This window comes from Polistes canadensis, unplaced genomic scaffold (assembly GCF_001313835.1).
Source record: "Polistes canadensis isolate GaletaPanama2010 unplaced genomic scaffold, ASM131383v1 scaffold_10, whole genome shotgun sequence".
Lineage (NCBI taxonomy): Eukaryota > Metazoa > Arthropoda > Insecta > Hymenoptera > Vespidae > Polistes > Polistes canadensis.
This window is the reverse complement of record NW_014569557.1, coordinates 1,112,248-1,124,883: the sequence shown is the minus strand read 5'-3', so window position 1 is coordinate 1,124,883 and position 12,636 is coordinate 1,112,248. Positions and strand designations below refer to the sequence as shown.

Below are 12,636 nucleotides of genomic sequence, written 5' to 3'. Positions count from 1 at the left end.
AGAGAGAGAGAGAGAGAGAGAGAGAGAGAGAAAGAGAGAGAGAGAAAGAGAGAGAGAGAGAGAGAAAGAGAGAGAGAGAGAAAGAGAGAGAGAGAGAAAGAGAGAGAGAGAGAGAGTGATCGGTAGGAAAAAGGGAGAAGGGAGAAGGGTGAGGAGGAGGAGGAGGAAGAAGAGGAAACGTAAGCAGCCCCAACACGCTCGCTCGAACCTCTACAAAAGGAAAGTTATTCTCTCATAGATCTCTTATCTGTCTCGATCCTCGTGGAAAAGCGTGCAACGACCCGGTAAAGTCTTCTCCTTTGCGGCGTCCCTTTGTGGAATTTCCTCTTCTAATTTCTCCCTTTCCCTTCTTATTTTTTCCTTCTATCTCTAACTTTACTTTTTATTTTCGGAACAAAACTAATCTTATTTGCCCATAATCGTAAATACATGTACAAGAATCGAACAAGAAATGGATGTTTGTTTTTTTTTTTCTATTGTACGGTAACACTCTATTTCCGTTATAGCAATTTTGGTTTTTTCTTTTTGTAAGAAGCAACAAAGTGCTACCTGTATTTTAAATATCGTTTGAGTATCTTACAAAGAAAAAAGAATACAATTTTTATGTAAAATATAAATATAAAAATATAAATATATATATAATAAAAAAATATAAATTAAAAAAGAAGGGTGCGATCCGAATCAATGCATTCTTAAGGATTTACAGTGCCAGTATTTTACATTTATTTTTCTCTTATAAACTTAAAGTTTATCTGCTAAACGTTCAATTCAAATAAATCTATATGAAAATTTAATACTTACAACTCATTTAAGTTTTTTTCCATTTTTATTCGTACCTGAAATTCTTCTCCAACTTATTTTTCTAAAACTAATCACTAGATAGATAGAGAGAGAGAGAGAGAGAGAGAGAGAGAGAGAGAGAGAAAAGTTGTCCAGAAGAAAAAAAAAAGAAGAAGAAGAAGAGGGTGGAAGAGTGTCAGAGGGTAAGATTCAAGATACGATCTATGAGTATAGTAGAAACAACTTAATGGTCTAACAATCTAACCTAAGCATTCTTTCGTTCATATTTTTTCTTTTTTCTTATATTTACTTTTTTTTTTTCCTCCCCTCTCCTTTACCGTCTCTGTCTTTCCTGGTGCCTACAAATCCTACCGAGTAGACCGCTGGGCGCCTAGCCATTCACCTCGACGCGATCTATCTCTTTCCCGCTTTTTTTTCTTCCTCTCTCTCTCTCTCTCTCTCCCTCCCTTTCGTTCATTCAAGACATTGGTTCAATTCTTAACGCCTGGGAGGAACAGGTATTCCACATCGAGACGTACGTTCGCGCCGCAGGAAACTCAATCGTGCGACAGAAAGAATCTTGCTGTGCTGGAAAGAGCGTGAAAAATTATTGCCACTTAAATGTCTACACTTTTAAACTCGATTCATCGTGTTTATATTATTATAAATTTAATTTTGTGAGTTTGATATTATTAAAAAAAAAAAAGAAAACAAAATTATCTTATAGTCAAGTGGTACACTCGAATTCGATTCGGTTAGACGATTAAATGTTTTTTTTATCTTCTCTTACAGATAATATCTCGTACTTGATCTTTTTGTTTTTATTTATAAATTTAAGTATCAATTCGATATAAAAACAAAATAATGCAATTCAAATTTGTTTTATTAATAATTATTCGTTACGATAAAAATGATTTGATAAAATAGCAATTTTCATTTGAAATCGATTGCTTGATATTTTCCATCTTTGCATATTATATTTATTCAAAGTGTAGGTACATTTCAATAAATAGATCACCTATAGAAATGAAAATGAAAAACGAATGTTAATAAATGTCAGGATAATATCTACAAGATCTACAATAAAGACGTTCGTAGATTATCATACCGGTTACATCGATTCTATCTAAATGTAACGAATAGTAAGTATATAATGGCGATTTATTAGCAAGAAAATACGGAACGTTTTGATATTCCTATCGTATTCTAAGAGGAAATAAAAAAGGTAGACGTCTTGGTTCGGTTTCACTATGAAATAAATATATATACATAAATCCATAGATACGGTTAACTAAAAAAAAGAAAGAAAGAGAGAGAGAGAGAGAGAGAGAGAGAGAGAGAAAAGAATAAGAAGAAACGTAGAAAAGGCGTGTTCCTAAGAGCAAACGATAATGTTATTTTTTGCGATTGTGATACCGCTAAGAAATTCAGATCCAATAGAAATCGAAAGGTCGACTTGTAACCGACAGAATCTAAGGGATCAATGCATGTTGTAAAGAATTGCGCCGTGTGCCACAACGTATCGAATTACTTAAGAAGAAAGGAGGTAAGAATACGGTGCTAAAGGGGTTGAAGGCAAAAAAGAAAAAAGAACAAAAAAGACAATCGAAAGAATCAGAATCGCAAGAACCAGAAGAAGAAGAAGAAGAAGAAGAAGTACAAGAAGAGGAGGAAGAGGAAGAGGAAAAGGAAGAAGAAGTAGACGAAAAAGCAACAACACAAAAAAAAGGGTTTAACGGCCGATTAGAAAATTATTCATAGAGGAGAACTTTTCTATCGTGAGTAAGCGTGCTTCGTCGTACCTGCTCTTGCGCGCACGTTCTACATTTAAATACAAATTCACCTACCCCTTCCTCCCATGTGTCGACCATATGGGGTGGAGAAGGGGGATTCTGGAAATAAATAAAAAGAAAGTAGGCTAGTATAACGCATGCATTTGTACGTAACTAAATAGGTAACCTTCTTTAGGTTATAGGCATTGAAACATCGATTCGATTCGATTACCAAGCTAGTCGACCAGCCCCCCTCGCCACTTGCTACTCCCCTTCTCCCCGTAAACTCCCTCCTCAGCTATCTCTCTCTCTCTCTCTCTCTCTCTCTCTCTCTCTCTCTCTCTCTCTCTTACTCTTTCTGTATTTTCCCATCCTTCTATTACGCGCCATCGTCGACCCTCGATTTTCGATGAATGCCAATCGAATCGGGATTTGAGATTCGTGTCGCGGTTTTGCATGACAGTGGACGACCGTGCCTTCGTGTAAGCGACGCTAAAATGGTACACCGAATAGACGATGTCAAATCGGTCGTATACCGCGCCAATTTCCCGATGATTTTATGCTACCCGCTGCTGGTACGTGTAAAAGGCCGACGTCGTTGTGCACTTCGCGGCTGCCGCGATTAGCGGTTCGTAATGCACATATGTAACATATGTATAAGTGTTATTGGTTTCTATGAATGCACATATGTATCTATGCATGGATGTAAACGCGAATCAAACGTCAAGCTTTAAAAATATTCCTTTCGTTTGGTCGATCGTTAAAACCGTTAGTGTTAGCGTAGCTTGTTAGGAAAGCAAATGAGTCTGTGAGAGAGAGAGAGAGATAGTTTGGTAAGATCGTAAAGTAATTCATATAGGAGAACTCTATCGAGTTTTGCATTCGATCTCGTGACGTTTCTCAATTCCTATTTATTCGTTCTCAGAAGGTTCATTGAAATTCATGACGCTCTCTAACGTCTCCGCAGCTTCCTACATATATGTTACGATATGCGTGTATATGTATGTATATATATGGTATAATGAATGAACAAATTTATAAAGCGTTATACCTATATATTATAAATATATATTGGATATGTATATAATACAGGAATATCTCTAAAGCTCTCTAATATATTAGCGGAGGTCTCAACCCTTAGATATTTCCATCCGAATTCATCTTTCATCGTTGCTCTCTTTGAAACGTTGGGCGTGATTTTCCAACGATTTATTAACTAAACGAGGAATGCAAAATCAATCGTAGCCCTTTCGGTGATCGCCATGATCGCGTTCGAGGCGTGGCTAATAAAACCGGCTTTTCAAGACGCTTAGAAGCATAGGGACGAGAGGATAAATCGTTTTGATAAAACGTTTAGATCATTTATACTTACACGTACGTGTCTCTTATAAATTTATAGAAATTCAAACTAGTATTAAATTTTTCTTTCTTTCTTTCGTTCTTTCTTTTTTTCTTTTCCTCGTCGCGATCGTAGATGCCAATTGATTCACAGGAAACACTACCAATGGTAATAATAAATGATTATTTATTGGTGGGCGTGTTTCGTGAAAGAAGATATCGATTGACTCGTAAACGCCTGTCGCTTTTAGTTCACCTAATCTATGACCTATCCGACACGATTAGAACCGATTTCATTCGCCATATGTATGCATATACGTTACACGCTATGTCCATATTAAAATATATGAGAATAGATTATCGCGATTAGATTTCGAATAGAAAATGTTGCCTATACCAACCCGTCTGATGTTCATTTCATTTCATAAAGAGCGTATTGTCGAGTTAAATGATTTACATTGTAAGATAATCAATTTGTTTTAACAATAGCTAAATAATCTATACAATTTTATAGTTTTATAGTGTTAATTAAATTAGGAGAGTAGGTGTCGAAATTGAATCGTTTTAAATTGTTTATGTTATTTTTTTAATTTGATTTAAAAAATTGAAGTACAAAAATGATTAAACATTTTAATTCATTATTTTGTATTTTTATATATGTATATATAACTTTTATAATTATTTTTATATAATAAATTAATTTTATAATTAATATATATTTTAAAAATTTAAAAATTCCAATACTTGTAGGTTAAAAATGGATAACTATGTGTCAATAACTACAAAAAACCGCATTTAAAAATCAACAATAGACATCGGGGAAATAAATTCAATTGATCATAAGATAGGTAGTAAGAAAAGAATCGAAAGAGAATAAAGAAAAATAAAAATAACCGTCATGAAATAACCTGAAATTATTGCCCGTCTTTCTTTGGTAGGATTCATGGCGAATCATTCACGATAGAACCACATAATACAACAAGAATTGTAGAAGTTCGTTTTTACAACCTTCGACGACGGTTTAGCTCAGGATAAACATTTTAAAATCTTTTTTGATACTTCTCGCAAAATCTCCTATTTTGAGAGTAAGTAAGAAAATACTATAAAGCTTCCGTCTCTCTTTCCGTTTTGACCATTTTAAAATCTTCAATGGCGTAGTATTCTTTCTTCTTGCATTGTGATATGGTCTCGTAACAAGCAGTCATACAATGTTAGTTTCTTCCCCACCTACACTCACAATGACCCCTATTTAAGAATCTTTGTATGTGAGGGAACGCATCTAACAAAATGTCTTTTACAATGCATCGAATACCTGTAGAAAAATGCCCTTTGTCACACGCGCAGTATAGTAAAGTATAGCACAACGTGTCATGAAGGAAAGAGATGGATAGTCCAGGACGAAGTAAAGTAGTGAGAGAGAGAGAGAGAGAGAGAGAGAGAGAGAGAGAGAGAGAGAGAAAGAGCGAGAGGGGACTTCCAAGCTTAGCCTTTTCTATCCCGGACAGTAGACGTTTTTCTGGAAAACGTTTTGCAGCGACATAATGGATTCTACACAATTCATGGAAAGGATGCGAATGTTCCGGTATTTTCAAAGTCACCAGGAGTCAAGTATCCATTCGTGGTTCCTCCTTTAGTCACTACGTTTTCAGCTTAGAAAAATACTATTTCTATTATTTTTATTCGTACATTTATTCTTTTCTTTCCTTTTCTATTATATTTCACATTATATTTCACAACTTTTCTTTCTTGAATAATATAATAGTAAAGTGATAATCACCTGAAAATGAAATAGAAATATCATGAATATAAGAAATTTGGATGAATGAATTTGAAACTAATGATCCGTGACGTGTTCCAGAAGCGTGTCAAGAAAAATTGTAAAAATAACTTGTGGTGAATTGTAAGTAGCTGCTTATTAAAAAACCACATCCCCTTGGAAGGAAACAGCTTTCCATCACTTTTGGACCGGACCCAGGACCATCATTGCTATTACCCAAATATAAACCACTCCGTCTACTTTCTATTCACTCTACGACGTCTATCGCGTATTGTATATCGAATAGAACATGGATCTTTTACAGAATTCTTCCTTTTTCTTTTACAAAGGAGATCCATCATAAATGCTAATGAATTCAAATGTTCTACAAAATGAGGGAGGGGGAGGAAAAGGGGGAGGGGAGGGGAAGATCAAATATTTATTTTTTTTTTCTTTTTTTTTTTTTTTAGTATAGTTCATTCATGCTAACCTAATATGTAAGGTTTTTAAATTTGTTGCACGTGAGACTGTTGTTTAATATAAATGATATTTTGATAACGATAGTGATAGAGGTCTTCGCTCTATTCCCGTATGTTGGGATCATTCATTTTAATATTCCACGAATAAAAATAATATTATGCGACACTATATCGATTATTTCATTTGAAATAAGGAAATAAACAAAAAGTGTATATAAATAATGTGTTCTTGTTGAATGTTGTAAATGAAATGAAAAAGAGAGAAAGAGAAAGAAAAAAAGAAAGAAAGTGGGAGGGAGAAAGAGAATCGTAAGATTTAAGTATCGGCGCAAACAAGATTTTAATTTAAATCCCACTCGAAACGATCCGTCCGTTCGAAACCAGGCATTGTCGATATGTAAATAGACGACGAGTCGAGGCACATCGGATAATTATCCGTTTTTCCAGTGGAGAAATGTTTGTCGGGCACTCTGTCGGTAGGGTGTTCTTCCTACGGGCACATTCCCACACCTTTATTCAATATATATATATCCCCAACCACCCCCCCCCACCCCCACCCCTTTCTATCGTTTTCCAACTAACCGCTATAAAACCGTGATTACTTTTATCGTGGCTTCGCGCTTTCGTTCATCGACCAAGATTTCTCGTTCGCATTGATTAAGATAACCACTCAACGACTACGACGACTACGAGGACGAGGTTGATGTCGATAGCACCAACCCACCCCTGTTGATAAGGCATAGTTTATTTTCCCCCTTCTTTCCTCCTCCGCCCCTTCTCTTTCTCATACGAGCGTTCGAGCATGCCATCGGAAACGATTGTTCGATGTCTCCTCTTCCGTCCTCGGCTTTGACGAATTTGCATTCGGGATTGATTGAACTCCGAAGCAGTGCCACCACTACCACCACCACCACCACAACTACCACTAAGCTACCCCACCCATCCACCGTTCATCCTCTTCCTCTATTTGTGGGCCGAGGATTCCTCATCGAGTCGAAGTTGTCGTCAAGTCTCGTTCGTTCTTTATTTCCCTTTACATCGGCCGACGTAAATCGCCTAAGCTCGACGTTTAATTTACCCTTGACGATGAGACGATGATATCCTTGTCGTAAAGCGATTGCTCGCGACACCGATTACCAAGATTGGAATTCGAGCCTCTCCAAATGACAAGAGCACGATTTCGTCCTTCCTCTTCCTTCCTTCTTTCGTTCCTTCCTTCCTTCCTTCCTTCTTTGATTTCCTTCTTTTACGAGCCTACAAAATTTCTCATCACTTTCAAAGATTTATGTATACATCTATAAACTTATTTACACTGATTTCAAATCTAATTTGATTTTATTCTTTTTTTTTTCGTCTACGTTGGAATCTTCTTTATGTGAAATTTTTAATAGGGTGACAAAAAAGTATTCGTATGAGAGAATTTTTATTATATAATGTAATAGAACAAGAAGCGTGTTTAGTATGTATACTATTGATTAAAAGTTTGGATGTACGTATTCGTATATGAAAATATCTTGAAATTATTGGAAACTTTCGGGCATAGTAATATTTAAAATCATTAGGATAAATTAAAGTAACATTCGTGTTCATTTATAGTTCTATAGTAGGAATTACCGTTCGTCTAATAAAATGTTCGAATTGAGGTACTTATCTATAAATTAGTATTGATCTAATCGATTTATTGTTTTATATTAAAGATCCATATAATAATAGGAAATAAAATAACGCAGAGTTTATAAGGTGCATGTATCCAGACCAATTTCGTTGCGGTGACATCTTGGTGAAGTAGCGCTTGAGTGCGGGAGCATCGAGGCTACACGTGTTCCTGACACTTGTATACTACTCTCCTTCATAGTTCCTTCTCTCTTTCTCACTCTCTTATCCCTCTTACATACACATACTCTTGGACTCCTCCTGACGACGAAACGGAGGGGTCGCCTCGAGACTTTTGACACCCTTATTTCTTTTCGCTTTTTTCTCGTTTTCTTTCTAGAGTGATGGACTTGACAGACGTTCTTCCTCTCTCTTTCTCTCTTTCTCTCTTTCTCTCTCTCTCTCTCTGTTTCTTTCTCTTTTTCTCTCTTATTTTGCGATGAAAGAGAGTCACCGTTTGAAATCTTGCACCGTACCACCACCACCACCACCACCACCACGATCATAACTTTTCTTTTCTCGTGACGAGAATCGAAGGGCCTGTGAAAAATCTAGTTCCTATCGAACGTTAAGAATAAATAAAAAAAAGTGAATATTGACAATTTGTTTTCAATCTTAGAACCTTCTTTTAATATCAACTAACTTACGTTTACGATATTCTCACAATCTAATTTTTTCGTATTCTTTATTATGCATGTGTTATTATTAATTCTTTTTTTTTCTCACGAGCTTCCAATGTAAATTTTTTCTATCGAAGTACGACAATGATTCGAATAAATGATATACATGGTAATACGATAGTAACGTGACACGATTTGCCTATCGATTTATCCTTTAATTATTATTCCTATGACGATGATGATCGGTGAATATAATATATGTGAGAGATCGTATCCAGGTGTCGATCGATTATGCAACGAAAATATTTTCTAATAATCACGTCGATCCAGTTCAGGTGCGAAATAAGGTGATGGTGGTGGTGGTGGTGGTGGTGGTGCATCCATCCGTTACGCTTCTCCGGATACAAAAAAAAAAGAATAAAAAAGAAAAGAAAGAAAGAATAAAGAGAGTTAGAAGGAGGGAGGGAAAAAGTGAGTGAGGGAGAAAAAGATGCGATAAAAGAGATTCGTATTGTTGCACGAAGCAGGCGTGTCTCGTAAGAATAACTTTGGGATACGCGGATAGACTCGGGAATAGAAAAAGGAGAGAAACCGACGAATTGTCGAGAGAGAAATACAGATGCGAAGACGAAGAATGAGAAAGAGAGAGAGGAGGAGAGAGAGAGAAAGAGAAACCCTTGCACGGGACAAGAGACATTGTGTCCTATAAACGTTCCCATTGTGATCCACGTGTGTTACAAATTCCTTTTCGTGCCCTTTGGCCGGGAATAAACCCTTCTCTTAATTAGCATTGTATGGAATTCCTATTGGCGAATCTCTATCCGTCTCTTGGTACTCTTCCTTCCTTCCTTCCATCCCTCTCCTTCGATCCTCTTTCACTTCCCTTGTCGTCTCCGTTAGCTTCAACCATAGAAAGATAGATAGAAAGAGAGAGAGAGAGAGAGCAAAGTCCTTTACTGTAGTTGAAGAGGCCAGGGTACATCGATAACGTCGTCTATTGGATGTTATTTCAATCTCGCTTATAGAATCACTGATCTGGACTCCACTAGGTTCGGGGGTATCAAGAGGGTGAATAATACACGAGCGAGTATTCTAGAACGGTTTGATCGGATATTATTAACCCTCTCTCTCTCTCTCTTTCTATCTATTTATCTATCTATCTATCTATCTATGTTATATATATTTATCTGGAAAGAATGTAACAAATTTGAAATAAATCGTATCGCCGAGGTACCATGGTTTTAGCCACCTACCAGGAAGTCGACCATAGGATAATAAATATGTCCGAGGAGGGTGAAGGCCGTTATTCAAAGATTTTAAGGACGAGATGTGTGGGGTGCACGAATCGATGACGTTCTCCTCCACCTCCTCTCTCATCCTCTTCGTTGTGGTCGTCGTCTTTGGCGAGAAGCCGCGAGAGGAACCCCTTTAAATACGCCTTGGCTCGACAACGTTTTCGAACTGTTGCCGCGCTAACGAACGCCCATAAATAATAACTCGCATATATACGGGCCCCATAGTAGACTCTCCACGCGTCTACCTTACGTGGAAAGGTACAGGTTGATTTATTACCAAGTTCACCTCCTATGCCTGATTGGTCCTCTTGCAGGTGTTGGACTCTCTCACTAGAAAGAGAGAGAGAGAGAGAGAGAGAGAGAAGACTCAGGGAACGAATCGTCGGTACACACCGTGACCATGAAGTGTGTCACGTCAACACGCTGCTCCTGTCACTCGAATCATCATCACCAAAAGAGAGAGAGAGAGAGAGAGAGAGAGAGAGAGAGAGATGATATCCCTCTTATCTCCTCCTTTTCCTCCATATTTCTCACGCAAGAAACGATATTCTTACTTTCTTCTTTTCTTCCTGCCTCCTCCTCCTCTTCTTCTTCTTCCTTCGTGTGTTGATTACGTTTCTATAGGAAATAATTGATGGATCGAACCCGACCTTTCCTTCTTTCCTCAATCTTTCGTTTTATTTCTCTTAAAAATGTAACTATCCAATTTTTAACGATTGTAAAACTCTATCCATTCTCAATCCTAATGCAAATAAATAAATATGTTAATCCTTTGCTTTGCACGGTTTATTGACTGGATTGAGTATTTTTTGTTTGTTTGTTTAGGTGCAAGAATATTGTATTAACGGTGTCTGCAAGTAGGGAAAGAAATACTCTAAAGAAAAATGCAGAATAAATAAAAAAAATGTAAAAAAGTTTCTAGATTTCAGTGTGTATTGGAATCCAGTTAAATTATGTAAAATATGATAACGTAAATTAGTTTAGTTTAGTTAGTGATGTAATTGTTTTCTATATATTTAATGATACCCCGTAAAATATATCAGTTCGATTTAAAAGTTCCTAGTTGGCATAGAACGTTCTTTCACCAGAATATGCGTCGAAATGAAAAGGAGGAGAGAGAGAGAGAGAGAGAAAGAGAGAGAGAAAGAGAGAGAGAAAGAGAGAGAGAGAGGGAAGTGAGGATGAGGAAAGAGGATCGTAACGATCTTCCAACGTCGGTTTGATGTCCGATGCTTGTCAGATACGTCGCGATAGCAGGAAGATACATCCCGATCGGATCTCTCTGTCCGAACGAACGATAGCTGCTAATGTACGTCGCGATGAACAAGAGAAGCCACCCAAGGCGCACCGATACGAAATATATCTTCGATTCTCGCAAGAAGATCGTCCGACAATACCTTAGCCCTACCACGTCCGTCTTGTTAAAGAGACTCGACACGGAGATTTCTGTCGAGCTGTCCATCCCTAAACGCGCGAACGTTACGAATGATCTCTTCCTGCGCGAATCGCACGCAAGCACAACTTATATATATATATATATAAGGTTATGCACCTAATAACTAAAAAGTATTAGTATATTTTTAATACGTCAAATATATGTGTTCTTCTATTATAGGAAGTATACATATACGTTTAACAGTATGAATATACTGGTATATAAAACATACGTGATCTTACATAGTTGTAAGTATTAGGTCGAAAAATTTTCTTTTTTTTTTTTACTTGTAAATTTTACACGCATAATATTTTCTTTTTATATTATGTTATTTTATTGAAGTAATATTTTTGAATAAATTATTCGAATCCATTTATTGAACGAAATACATATTGGAATATAATATGATATATAAATTTTAGAATTTACGAGTATTTCTAAAAAAACATCGACAGAAAAAATGATAAAAATAAAATGTTTCTATCATTATTTTATATTTTTCATTTCAAAAAATAGATAAATTATATAAACTTTATTGAAAAACAGAAAAAAAAAATTTGCTAGGTGTGGGATTCGAACCCACGCTCCCATGGGGAACCAGAGCTTAAATCTGGCGCCTTAGACCGCTCGGCCAACCTAGCTTATATTTGACGTGATTCATTTGATACTCAAGAGCAAGGAGCCTATATACAAGAAGGACGATCGCCGTGTTGTAAATGTGGCTACAACAGTTACAATGAGAGGATCATTTTTATTGCCACTAGAGAGCGCGTCGATTCGCAGGGTCTGATTTTTCAACTATGAAAAAACCTACCTTTAACTTAAGAAAAAATAGATAAATAAGTTGACGAAGTAAATAAAAAATTATAAACTAAAGAAAGTGGAGTAATTGGTTTTCATATCACAAAGTGAAGAAAAAATAACAATAGCATGAAAAAAATATCGATAAATCATCCTTCATATCTGTAAAAAAATTGTGAAATGCATGTAAAATGTAATTGCCAGTTACCTTAAATAGTAAACAACAAAATCAACAATATAAAATAACCTGTTGAGCTGTAAGAAAATTAATCCTTATCCTTTAATTAATCCTTAATTAAATTAAGGTTTCATGATTAAAACAAAAACATGAAAGAGAACTATTTGTTTCATTTGTTTATTTATAAAATCACACGTACTTAAATCTAAACTTAAGAACACCACCGCCGCCCTCGTGGAGAATTATCGTACTCGATATTTAGTCATTTTCAACAACACAAATTCGACGAAAACGCCTATCTCGATCGTTCTCCTTGTATATAGCTTCGTTTATATAGGCTTCGTGGAATAATCATTCAACTCTATACAAGGAGGACGAATGAGATAAGCGTTCTCGCCGAATTAGTGTCGTTGAAAATGAAGAAGCATCGGGTACGATAGTTCTCCACGAGGGCGGCGGTGGTGTTCCGGGGTTCAGATTTTAGTATGTGTGTTTGTTTTTTTTGTGTATGTTGTGTGTGGTACAATTA

The 12,636-nt window shown here is 36.3% G+C and overlaps 1 non-coding gene across 1 annotated transcript; it reads right to left on the bottom strand.

Annotated features, from left to right (window-relative positions):
- Positions 1-11,686: 11,686 nt before the first annotated feature.
- On the bottom strand, positions 11,687-11,769 carry Trnal-uaa. Its single transcript has one exon. It is a non-coding gene; the product is annotated as a tRNA-Leu (tRNA).
- Between the last annotated feature and the right edge of the window lie 867 nt (positions 11,770-12,636).